Here is a 9,769-nt window from a genome sequence, read left to right as displayed (position 1 = left end):
GCGTCCGGAGCCTGTGCTCCGCAACGGGGGAGGCCACAACAGTGAGAGGCCCGCATACCGCAAAAAAAAAAAAAAAAAAAGAAAATGAACAAACAGAGCCTGCACAGGGCAAAGTCATGTCCACTACACCAGTGGCCTTGCTTACCTGTCTGTCTTGGAGCTTGATCACTCCAGATTGAAAGTTCCCCTCCACGGCCTGATTTTAATTTTGCTGAAAGGCATTTTCTCAGGCGTCACTAGTATCTTCCTCAGGCTGGTATCTTCCACCACTGTGTTTCTCATATCCTTGCAGCCCTTGAAGAATGGCCCTTCAGACAGTAGAGAGTGCACTAGACTGATAATGGACAAAGCAGCAGGTTAGGGAAAGAGGGCTGTACCTTCCATGAGGGCAGTGACTTTGTCCCATTTACTGTATATCCCCAGCACATAGAAGAGTATCTAGTCACATAATAGGTCTTGTATCGTGTGTGAAATAACCGAGCCAGTGAAGGAATTAAAATGACATAATTTTCAGTGTGGTATAAGGTACTACAGGTAGAATACCAATCGAAGCTGAATTTTGAACTAAGAGGGTGAAATTGTTGGAAAAGTGAGGAAAATTCTCGTAATAGTTAATATTATGTTTACTGAGTACTTACTATGGGCTTAGCACTATCCTGAGCTTTTTTTAAAAAAAATATTTATTTATTTATTTGTTTGCACCAGGTCTTAGTTGCAGCAGGCGGGCTCCTTAGTTGCAGCACATGGGCTCCTTAGTTGCGACTCGTGGGCTCCTTAGTTGTGGCATGCAAACTCTTAGTTGCAGCATGCACGTGGGATGTAGTTCCCCGACCAGGGATCGAACCCAGGCCCCCTGCATTGGGAGCGTGGAGTCTTACCCTGTGCCACCAGGGAAGTACCCCTCTGAACATTTAAAATGTATATTTTATAATCCTCACCATTACCCTATGAACTAGGTACTCATCAAGCATTCCCATTTTAAAGATAGGGAAAGTAGGGCATAGAAACTAGAGGTTAAGTAACTTGCACCCAAATCACACAACTGGTAAGAGATCCAAACCCAGACAGTTGGACTCCAGAGACCATGTTCTTGGAAAGAGAAGGTGTTTTACCCACTTTAGAATTGGGGCATGCCTCTGCACGTGTGTGTGTTCGGGGGCCCACCTGTATTTTTGTGGACAAGTCCTTCATTAGTTTCATTTCTATTGCACAGCATGACTTCTAAATGATTCGAAAAACACATTCTAGTGCTTCTGGAACCAGTTATTTCTGGGTTCAAACCACTGCTTAGTCACTAATTAGCTGTCTGACCTTTTCAAGTTCCTTAGCCTCTCTGAACCTGTTTCTTGATCTACCTGGATTCAAATTTCAGCTCTGCCACTTACCATGTGTAACTTTGGGCAAGTCATTTGGTCTGTACCTCATTTTCCTCATCTGTAAAATGGGGATAACAGCATCTACCCCACAGAGTTATGAGGAATAAATAAAATAACCCACGCATAGCTCTTAAAAGAATAAAAAAGGATGCATATACAGCACAGTGCCTCAGTCTCTTTTCCCAAAACGTTAGCTATTATTATTCCTTCAACACACTGACTCTGATACTTGGTCCCTATCCTCAGATGCTCAAGAACAATACTTGTGGTAAGTGCTCGAGAAACGCTGAGAGTTTAGGTGGGCCTAGCTGCTTTGGGGAAGTAGGGAGGCTAGCAGGAGCTGGGCCTTGAGTTAGGTGGAGTCGGTGGAGTGGGAGGCTGTTTCCCTCACTGTGAACCTGACAAGACCAAGAGATCCCGAGAGCAGCTGCGAGGGCTCTGCACGAAGTAATTTCTCAGCAATTTGGCTAGCTGCCTTTTTTTCTCCTGTCGTGGTTCAGTCACGACAGGACCATGCTGAGATACAATGAAGACCAGGAAGCTCAAGGCCTTTGGCAGACGGAGACAGGCCACGCCCCAAACAGACTGCAAGGCCCGAGCGCCTCAAGCTACTTCTATCGTGAAATTTCTGGATTCTGTCGGGATGAAACACCACCCAACACAGAGCCCAGCGCCGTTCGCCAGTCTCCATCTTTAGAATTGGAAGAATGAGAACAGGCCAAAGGGGAATCCCGATTTTGGGATATACTGGGGTACGGCGGCTGCCTGGGGACCAAAACGTCTCTAAGGTAAAGTTGCAGCCTGAAGCGATTTTTTGACCCCCGACACTTAATGGGCTGCTGAAGACCCGGATGTGCTGGGACTGGCCGAGGTACCCATTAACGCGCCCCCGCTAGACCATCCCCCTCCTCCGTTTACGATTGGGTCTTAAGTACGCCAATCATCACTTCTCCAGCCACTCACTCTTCAAGGGTGGGGTGTAGCCCCGGCATCCCGTCTCCTATTGGTATGGCCGAGAAGAGGAGGGCGGGGAGGCCGGCTCAGGTCGCCCAATGGGCGTCGTGGCGTGTGGGGAAGGCGGAGTCGAGGCGCTTGGCAGCTGCCCAATCAGCGTCCTTGTTTGTGTGGTGCCGCCGCCGCCGGTGCAGCCGCCGCCGCCGCCGCTGCCCCCGTCTGTACCGCAGTGTCTGCTCCGCCCGCCCGCCCGGGTCCGGCCCGCCCCCCTCTCCCACCCCCGCCCCCGGTCCCGTCAGCGGGGTCCGGAACCTACTGTGCCGTCGCCTCTTCCTTTTTCGACGCCGCCGCCGCCGCCTGGGGAGGCGAGCTAGCCGGGAGTTACACCGCCACCGCCAGGTGAGGAGCTTTGGCCTAGGCCAGCCTGGCCGCCCGCCCGCCCGGGGGCGGTGAGGAGCGAGGAAGGGAGGGAGTCTGGGAGGAGGCGGTGGTGGCGGAGGTGGGGGAAGGGAAAGGTGGAGGGGCGGGGGGAGGGGAAGCGCCCGCGAGCCGACGCCCGCCCGCGCGCCCCCGCCTTGCGTCCCCCCTCCCCCCACCCCGGCACCGCGCGCCCCCGCCTCGCGCTCCCCCTTCACCTCATCCCCTCCCCCCGCTCCGCGCGCGCGCCCCGGTCTTTCACTTCGGCCTCGCGCGCCCCCAGCTCGTGTCCCTTCATTTCTTCTCCTTTTACTCTTTCTCCCCTCCCTCGCGCCCCGTTTCCCCCGCCTTCCCCGTTTTCACTCACTGCCTCAGGCCCGCCATGCTCCCCTCCTTCCTCTCTAGCGCGCCCCCCCTTAACTCTCTCCACCCCCAGTGGTGCCCTCAGGGTGCGGGGGCCGCTCCCTGCTCTCAGTCTTGTGTTTGCTGGCGGTTGGGACAAATGGGGGATCCTTAAGGGTGAAGGAAGCACGGGATGATTACCTTTCTTAGGCGAAGGAATCTGGAGCGCAGAACCTTACTCCTTTATTTCATCGTCCACCGTTCCCTCGTCCTCCCTTAGAAGGGAATTTGTCTAAGCCTGTGTGGGTACTTGTGTTCTGTAGGGACTAAACTACCGCTTTCTTCAGCTGGGCTTCTGGGACCCACTGGACCTGTATCCCAGTTCAGTGCCTGAGGGTCGATGGAACTAGAACTTACCTTTTCCTAAACCAAATCCGGACTTAGAGTACTTTTTGCCTCCCTGCTCTAAGGAGCTAGCCACTCCTATGAGTGCAGAGCTTTCGGTGCCATTCGCCGGCCCAGGCCCTTTCCCCCTTCATAAAGGCATGGTAGCCTCTTTGGATTCTTCCCTAGCATCAGCTTCCCTCCGCACACAAGGTGTTAGTTCATAGGGCTGGCACTGAAGTGGAGATGGAGGCATTGATGGTTGGTGGGTGGCATGTGGATGCTAACTGAACTAGCTATCAGCCTTTTCTGCTGCTGTCATCTGGAGAATCAGGTAGCCTTCCGAGAACCAGTTTTCTCATTTCTGATAAATGATTATTTAGAGGGCTTTTGTGTGCGTGTGAAGAGAGCAGGGAGATGCTTAACGTAGTGTGTTTCAGCAAAGGAAAAGAGCAGTGCTTTCAGGCCAGACTGAAAGAGAGATTTGAACTTGCAGCAGCTGGAGTAAAAGCCCGTTTAACAGATCTGTGTTGGGAGAAGAGCTGATGCTTTTGAGTCTTTAAAACATTTTTCTCTCAAAATTATTTTTAAAAAAGACAGCGCATGCATGTGATACAAAGTGAAAAGAAGTCTCTCTCTCACCTGTGTTCTCCAGCCATCCAGTCCCTGTCCCAGTACAGATGACTTCTGATTGTTTTCTTGCAGCAGCGGGCTGTCTATATGTTGTTGTCTGTATGTTGGAGATTATCCTATTTGGGAGTTTAGTGCTAACTTTACTGCTCCTTCTTTGATACACTGACTTAAACTCTTCCTTGAGATAACCATTTGGATTCATATTTTTGGTGTTGGAGCAGTCTCGGTAGAGTATTGTCTTGGAGTGACATTTCTGTTGGTGCTTGGTTGGGAAAGAGGCTACTGCTGGAGCTGGTAAAGGTGGTGCTATGGACAGGCTCAGTATATTTTGAGGGAAGGCCCACACCTGTTGGAAATGGTGCTGCTTTTTTGTGACTGATATTCAGTCTCTGTGTTGGAATGGGCTGGGTCAAGAATAGTCTTTCCTTGGGCTTTTTAAGCAGATGGGCCGTATAAGTAACGAGTTAATGGGAGTACTGATTTGGTGGTACTGTGTTCCGTTTTAAGAGGAATATAGTTTTTTAGTCTAGTGGCAGTGGTAGTCATCATGGTAAGGAATGAAGTAGATAAGTATTAATTAGCAGGAATCAGAAGGCTGGACCTTTAGGCTGAGCGACCCAGTTTGAGAAGAGGTGAGGCTTATGGACTTTTGTCCTGCCTATTCCTGACTTGAGAACACTTTTGATGAGGTGAGAGTGATGAGTAGCAGACAGCAGAATCCATCTTTATGACACTGTGGTTTGCCTTCCCTGCCTATGTGTGATGTCTGTTAACTTCCTGTTTAGAGGCAGTCCCAGTAGGGTCTGAACAGAGGCTACATTCAAATACTTGTCTAGGAACAACGTTAACCAGGTTCCCTGATCAGCACTTCAGATGCAAGTTATGGCAGTAACTTTTACTGCTGTGTTCAGCATAAGGCCGTAGGGTGGTGGGGAAGGGAAACGTGAGAATTCTGTTCTGAATTTCATAGTCTTAAAGTACATTCAAAAGTCTGTGTGCTGCCTGCCTCCCCTTTTTTGGACTAATGTCTCTCCTTACCACCCACCGCCCCCACCTTCCCCCCCCCCCCCCCCCCCGCAAGCTGGGCCTGGCCAGATCTCCAGGTTGGGTTTTGTTTAGAGAACAGCAGTGTGGAAGAAGAGTCAGTGTGTCAATAATAGTATCCTAATCTTCTGCAGGGACGTCTGGATTAAGCAGTTATCTAGTATGTTGTATGTAAACTAGGCCTGTTGTTGTTTTAATTTAATTTAATTTATTTATTTTTGGCTGTGTTGAGTTTTAGTTGCTGTGCCCAGGCTTTCTCTAGTTGCAGAGAGCCTGGGCTACTCTTCGTTGCAGTGCACAGGCTTCTCATTGCGGTGGCTTCTCTTGTTGCGGAGCACAGGCTCTAGGTACGTGGGCTTCAGTAGCTGTGGCTCATGGGCTCTAGAGCGCAGACTCAGTAGTTGTGGCGCACGGGTGTAGTTGCTCCGAGGCATGTGGGATCTTCCTGGACCAGGGCTCGAACCTGTGTTCCCTGCCTTGGCAGGCGGCTTCTTAACCACTGCGCCACCAGCGATGTCCCTCTTGTTTCAATTTACTGATTCTTCCTTCCTTCCTTACCTCCCCCACCCACCAAGCTGAAGGTGCATATTTAGGGGAACAGCAGCTGTGCTGTCCTGGTTTCTAGACTGGAGCATATTCCATGTTAGCCACCTCATTGGGAGTCATGCTGACAAGTAGCCCCTCTGCACTCAGCTCAGGATGCTTATTTAGTTCATTGAGAAAAGCCAAACCAGCTTTGGTTGATTAAAATAATTGCTAGAGAAATCATGATTTGAGCCATACTGGAACTGAAGGACTTTCTTCTCCAGACCACTTGCAGTACTTAAAGCTCTGCTTCATTACATATTAAGGCACAATAGCCAGGCATTTTCTGAGACAGTTTAGAGGGGAAGAAAAAAAAAGACACACAGTCAGATTGACTATAAATCTAGTCCTGGCATAAAGCTGTTCACCTCTTGCTCAGGAAAAATCCAGCCTATCAGGCAGTGCCACACAAAGTTGCAGTTCTCTTGCATTGGCTAAGCCTGGGAAAGGATACATAAGGAAGTTCAGTTTCTGTTGAAAAGAACTGGCTTTGGTGGGGGGAAGCTTCTATTAGCCATATATAGTTTATCTTCAGTAATCCCTGTGATGTTTTTTCTGTAGGTACTGGTTGGGGATTTTGGTGGCTCCAGAGTCCATGAAGCAGAGAGCCTCCTATATTTGCGTAGTAGTGATGAAAGCCTCTGAAGAGTAGATTTGATTTGAAGTGCTCCCTCTTCATGTTCCATCTTTTATCTTCTGTTTTATGGATATATGAAATATCCCTATACAGTTTGAGTTTATTCAGTAGGAAAGGAGTGACCCAGGGTCATTAAGGGCTTAACCAGTCTGATATACTTCTAGATGGTATCTCAGTAGTAATGTTTGATGTCTCCCTCAAATCCTCTGGTGTTTGCTGTAAGTTGCCATCAACCGGCAAGACGCTATCAAGAGTTCTGGCTTGTAGTACCAAAAGCAACAGATGAATGAGGACACATATTTTGTTAATTTTGAGGTATGAAATGATCAAATCCCAGATCTCAAAGAGTCATAATAATTGCAGAAGCTTCTTTGACTACATGTGAACTTAATTGTTATTAATACTAACAGTAAACTATTAAGGAGAATGACAATACTGTGGCATTCCTGAGCCATTCTCTTGTTTTTTTTCCACATCTGGTTAGTATACATTTTTAAAAGTAATTCAGGTTATCGTTACTTGAACCTGAAAGTCATGCTTTACGTCTCCTAATAAAGCTTTCTTGATCTTGTCTCATTTACGGGGAAGGTGGAGTTTGTAATCTACCAAAAAATAGGCTGGATATTAGGATTTAGGATTTAGATTAGACTTTAGGATTAGTAAATTCTCATGGTTGTGAGGGATTAGAAATGTTAATTGGAGAGGTTGTGCATCTCTAACCTAGAAGGTATTTATAAAGTTAGCTTTTTGAAGATATTTAAATTCAGACTTCCTTGGAGGGAGTTTGTGGGCTAATAAGTGGCAAATTGGAATAGCAGAACACAAGTGTAGAGAGTCTAGAAATCCCGGGTCAAATCCTAGCTTCACCATTTATTAGATACAGGATTTTGGGCAAGCTTCCTAAATTTTTTTTTTTTTTTTTTGGGCCACGTGGCTTGTGGGATCGAACCCAGGTCCTCAGCAGTGAAAGCACGGAGTCCTAACCACCGGACCACCAGGGAATTCCCAAGCCACCAAATTTTTGAACTCCCGTTTCTTGCACAGTTAAAGCCAGTCTTTACCTTGGGCTTTAAGGTCTTACATGATCTGCCTCTCCCTACTCTTCTCTTTTTGATCTCCTGTCATCCTCCCTTTTGCTCACTCCATTCCAGCCACATTGACTTGTTCCTTAAGTGCATCAGCCACACTCTTTTATCTCAGGACCTGTGCACTAGTTATTCCCTCTAGTGGGAAATAACTAGTTTTTCCCACAGAGATAATACAAATGACTAATTTTCTTACCTTCTTCAATCAAGCCTTTGTTTAAATGTCACCTTTTCAATGAGGCTTTATCCTACCCCTATTTAAAATTTCACCTTCAGCTTCCACCCCTCACTCGTAATCCTTCTCTGTTCTTTCCTTTTCTTATAGCACTTACAGCTTTTTAATATACTTATTTGTTACATTTATTGCTTATCGATTCCCCTGGTATGATGGAAGGTCTGTGAAAGCATGGATTTACTTTGGTGTTTTGTTTAATGCCTAGTGCAGTGTCTGGTGTATAGTTAATACTCAATAACTATTTCTTGATCAAATAGGAATAATAACTTTTCCTAACCTCGTATTTATAACAAAACTGTGAAATGTGGTAAGTATGATACAGGATATTAAAATGTTTTTTGAACTTTGAAGCATTATACAAATAATGATGATAAAATGATTGCCTTCCCATTGAAATGGTAAATAACACTTGATTATGGAAAAAAATCTTCATATATATTCACATATATTATCACATCTCCTAAACTCCAGCCCTCTGTTTCCAGTTGTCTACTTTGTGCTAGACATATCCATCTCTGTATTCCATGGGTACCTCAAGCTCAACATTTTCATCATCTGTTCCCCTTTTGTGATTCATTGAGTCACCTAAGCCAGAAATGAGAGCATCATTGTCAGTTCTCTCTCTCTCCCTTATCCATTACTTTCCAAATATTTCTGAATCTATTCCTTTTTTCTGTATCTCCATTACGGGTCTCCTAATTCAGGACCACAGCAACTCTTATTTGGAATATTGCCATGATCTCTTACAGTTCTGTTTGTTTTTAGTCTTGTTTCCTTTTAAACTCTCAATCATATTCTCTTCAAAATAGTCTAATGGAGATCTGATTATTCTACCTGCCCTTCTCAAAGGTATTCAATAGTTTCCAATCATTTAAAGGTACTCTGCATAATATCAAAGCCCCTTTGTAAATCTTGACCTTCGTTTTTCTATCCAGCCTTACTTTTCTCCCTTTACAGTTTATACATGAGCAAATACAGTTCTTTTTTTAAAAATTAATTTATTTATTTTTGGCTGCGTTGGGTCTTCATTGCTGTGTGCGGGCTTTCTCTAGATGCGGTGAGCGGGGGCTACTCTTCGTTGCGGTGTGTGGGTTGCTGATTGCGGTGGCTTCTCTTGTTGCAGAGCACGGGCTCTTGGCACACAGGCTCAGTAGTTGTGGCTTGCACGCTCTAGAGAGCAGGCTCAGCAGCTCTGGTGCATGGGCTTAGTTGCTCTGTGGCATGTGGGATCTTCCCGGACCAGGGCTCAAACCCATGTCCCCTGCATTGGCAGGCTGACTCCCAACCACTGTGCCACCAGGGAAGTCCTGCAAATACAGTTCTTTTAGTTCCCAGATCAGCTACCAAATTTCATCTCAAATGCTGCTGTCTCTGGGAAGCTTTCCTTGACTTGCCCAGAGAGACTTAGATATGCTTTCTTCTTTGATCTCACTCTAATTTATAAATATTGCTTGTCTCCCCCCAGTGGTCTGACAACATTCTGAAATAAAGAGATACCATGTCTTTTTACTTTTGTGTCTCCAGTGCCTAGCATGGTGCCTGTCACCCAAAAAGTATTTTAAAATATGAATAATTCTGTGGGTTGAGAAAATGCTGCGTACATTTAGAAGATGCCCTATTTGTTATGTTCTGGGAGCAGAAGAACAAGTTTGGAGTCTTGGTTCTATTTATCATCTGTGTGACCTTGGTTGAGTCACTTGAAGTCTCCAAGCCATAGTTTTTTCAGCGTAGAAATGAGGATCAGTAGCTGCTTTATCTGTTTCACTAGGTCTCTTTGTCAGTCAAATGAGATTATGCATGTAAAGGTGTTTTATAAGCTAAAACACTGTATAGTTGTTAGTTATTATGTGCTGACACAAGCTGAGCTTTTTCACAACTCATTTTTTCTTGTTTATATTCATGTAAGGCCCTTTTTATCACTGAAACCATAAATACTCTTCTACAACATGTGTTCTGTTCATATCCATTTTTTATCAGTAGGTGTAGTGTGTTCCTGTGTATCATTCTTTTTTTTTTTTAATACTATTTATTTGGTTGCACCAGGTCCTAGTTGCGGCAGGCGGTCTCCTTAGTTGTG

The 9,769-nt window shown here is 46.0% G+C and overlaps 1 protein-coding gene across 2 annotated transcripts in view; it reads left to right on the top strand.

Annotated features, from left to right (window-relative positions):
* Window positions 1–2,512: 2,512 nt before the first annotated feature.
* The window catches only part of GATAD2B (GATA zinc finger domain containing 2B), an 83,701-nt gene continuing 76,444 nt past the window's right edge, over window positions 2,513–9,769 (top strand). For both annotated transcript variants that reach the window (XM_060090571.1, XM_060090570.1), the window contains exon 1: window positions 2,513–2,729. The gene's annotated coding sequence lies outside the window, so the exon portion shown is untranslated. The remainder of the gene's footprint in view (window positions 2,730–9,769) is intronic.

Source organism: Mesoplodon densirostris, chromosome 2, assembly GCF_025265405.1.
Source record: "Mesoplodon densirostris isolate mMesDen1 chromosome 2, mMesDen1 primary haplotype, whole genome shotgun sequence".
Classification (NCBI taxonomy): Eukaryota; Metazoa; Chordata; class Mammalia; order Artiodactyla; family Ziphiidae; genus Mesoplodon; species Mesoplodon densirostris.
This window is presented reverse-complemented; position numbering and strand designations above follow the sequence as displayed.